Genomic DNA, 3,276 nt, shown 5'->3' with positions numbered 1-3,276 from the left:
ATATACGTAATTTAGAATTTTTTTTAAAATATATTAATTTTGAATGTAATATTTAATTTAATAATTTACAAAAAGATAGTAGATTTTGTCTATGAAAAATATTCAATATTGGGCTCATTTTATAGACAAATTAAGAAACATTACATTTATTGGGATAATAATTATTAGCTTCTTTTTTTATTTTTACAAAAGATCAATTAAATGAATGTAAGAAAGAAAGAAAAATTTAGTAATTACAATCGTAAGTGGACCCCACACATTGGAGATGTGATCTTTCCTTTAACTCAAAAGGTATCTCCTCCAAGATACACTTTGCAAAGTCTCCATGGAGATAAACCCAAGACACACCCAAGAGGTAGCTCTCAATTTTCTCTCCATAGAGAGCTAGATGGAGAACCACATTGAACATACTCTATACAATGGTACATGGCTCTCCAACTAGGTCTCTACTCTCTCTCATTTATTCTCTCTCTTCAAGCTGCTCTCAAGAATTATGGCCATGTTCTCAAGAACTATGGCACTGTTCTTTTGAACTTATTTTGGCTGAATTGCACTGAAATTGACTGAACTACTGAAATTTACTGAATTGAACTGAACTGAAATTAATTATTGATAATAATAATAATGATAATAATAATAATAATAATAATAATAATAATAATAATAATATTATTATTATTATTATTATTATTAATATATAACAGTAATAATGAATAAATAAATAATAACAATAAAAAATAATAATAATAATAATAAATAATAATATGAGAATAATAATAAATAATAATAAATAAATAATAATAATATTAAACAAAAATAAACAACAAATAATTAAATAAGAAGAATAAAAATAAAAATAAAAATAAAAAATAATAATTATAAATAAATAAACATATAAATAATCCTAATAATAATAATAATAAATAATAATAAAAATAATAATAAAAATAATAATAAAAAATAATAACTTAATTCAACTGAAGTAAACTTAATTGAATTGAAATTAACTGAAAATAACTGCATTGAACTGAAATAATTGAAAATAAGTCCAAAAGAATAGGGCCTATATAACACCCAACAACAATAAAACTCTTTCAAGAAAAAAAAATTGATAAAAAAATAAAACTCTTTAAAGAAAAACAAATTTAATAAAATAATAAAACTCTTTTAAGAGCTCTATATTCAACTTTTCATTGTTTCGTGGTCCCATATCAACATATGAACATTGTTTCATACTATGGTCAAAGTTATATAAATAAAGTTATTTATGTAAATTATAATCCATGTGTTTTCCTTTGTTATTCCTATTTGGAATCCTTTTGTGAGAGAAAATTGGTCAAAGTATGAAAATTTTTGGAAACGGAAGGAATATATAACTATAAAAAAATTATCTCTTTTCATAATTTATTTCATGTGGAATTTTTTAAAAAATATATTAATTTTGAACGCTAATATTAAATTTCATAAATTTAAAAAAAGATACTCCCTCCGATTTTTAATGTTTTGTGCATTTACTATTTGGGGGAAATATTATGAATAATTTATTATAATGTAAGTGGGGTCAAAAAGCAAAAATAGATTGGAGAAAGTGTAAAAAGGGGAAAAGTAAGGAAAGGTGGGAAAAGTAAGGGGAAGTTACGTCAAAAATAAAAAATAAATTGGAGAGAGCGTCCCAAAATGGAATAAAGTGAAATGCACAGAACATTAAAAATCGTCCATATGAGGAAATTGCACAGAACATTAAAAATCGGAGGGAGTAGTAGATTTTGTATATGAAATATACCCAATATTAGGCTCATTTTATAGATAAAGAAAAATTATAATTATTGGAATAGTAATTATTACCATCTTTTTTATTTTTAGAAAAGAGGTTATTAAATGGTTGCAAGAAAAAATTTAAATTTAAGTAATTGCAATAATATGTGGGTCGCACACATTAAAAAGTTGTCCCTCTTTAAATCAAATGGTATCTCCTCCATGAACACTTTATAAAATGTCTTCATAGAGAATCACGTGAGAGCCCAATGGTTGGAGCTCCCACCTTGCAACCTCATGGTCGGGTGTTCGATTCTCATTAAGCCTAAAATTTGGGGTGTTTGTGTGTGGATATTTGATTGTGGATATAAATCTCCACTTTCCAGTCTCTGGAAGTTTCCTTATGAGTTGGGATTTCCTTGTTACCCTCTACTCATGAGGATTGAACCTACTTAGCCAGTTAACTACCGAATAAAAAAAATTAACCCCATTGTTGGGTACATGATGGCTCTGTGTCTCCTCTTGTTGGAGAACTATTTGGAGAGTCCATCATACATGTTCTAATATGTTCCCTCCCTCTATCTTAGCTAACTTTATGTTCCCTCCCTCTATCTTAGCTAATTAAAATTCAACGCATCATATCTTTAACCTTTTGAATAAGTCATTTTAGGTTACTAGATTATTTTAATATGACAACTTGAATCATTGGGTTTGTATGAAATAATTTTATAATTGAAATTATTGTGAAATGATCAACTAACAAAAGACTATTATGAGCACCTTAAAATTTTCATGACCTTTTAATTTAATGATCATTCTCGAATAACTTTGTAAAATACTCCCAAAACATAGAGCTACAATTTTTTTATGATAAATATTTTTTGTTTCAAATAAAATAAATAGCCCAAGACCAAATACGTTTTAAAATCTTATTGGAAAAAGTGATTCATGTAAAAATGAGAAAATTCTTCTTTCAGGATAGGGATCAGATGGTAATGATTGGGGTGCCCAATTTGTCGTAACCAGGCTTGGGCGAACACCCATCTCGCAGTTTAAGTAAGCGAGAAATGACCACTCCTCATATCCCATTTACTGCCTGAAGGATCATGCCTTATTAATTGTTTGGCTTCCGCTTATAATCTACTTCGCCAGTGGAAGACATCAGACTTTCGCCAATGTGGGACGTGCTGTCATGTTGTCCAAGTGATCATTTAAGATTTAGTGATTTACTTAGCTAACGCGGCAGAACCCGCAGAAGTTTAATCTTGCGATGGGCCAAAAATCGAATTATATAATTTCCTACAATAAACAATGTAAGAAATTATGATTTATGAACACGATAAGGAAATTGTAGGTAAAAGAAAAAATTCTTGCGATGTGGATTTTTACACTTTATCTTTTCATCATCTATTGTAATTTTACATATTATAATATAATTATGTGCAGTGGTGGACCAATGAGGGTACATGGGGTACAACTTGTGTAAGTGTGGAGAATAATTTTGTTAACCTGTGTAGGTTA

At 27.8% G+C, this 3,276-nt stretch overlaps 1 non-coding gene across 1 annotated transcript; it reads right to left on the bottom strand.

Moving 5' to 3' along the window:
- Positions 1–2,736: 2,736 nt before the first annotated feature.
- LOC125494551 (small nucleolar RNA Z279/snoR105/snoR108) lies at positions 2,737–2,842 on the bottom strand. Its single transcript, XR_007270798.1, has one exon. It is a non-coding gene; the product is annotated as a small nucleolar RNA Z279/snoR105/snoR108 (small nucleolar RNA).
- Between the last annotated feature and the right edge of the window lie 434 nt (positions 2,843–3,276).

Source organism: Beta vulgaris, chromosome 1 (assembly GCF_026745355.1).
Source record: "Beta vulgaris subsp. vulgaris cultivar EL10 chromosome 1, EL10.2, whole genome shotgun sequence".
Lineage (NCBI taxonomy): Eukaryota > Viridiplantae > Streptophyta > Magnoliopsida > Caryophyllales > Amaranthaceae > Beta > Beta vulgaris.
Note: the sequence above shows the minus strand (reverse complement) of the source record. Positions and strands in the feature narration are given on the sequence as shown.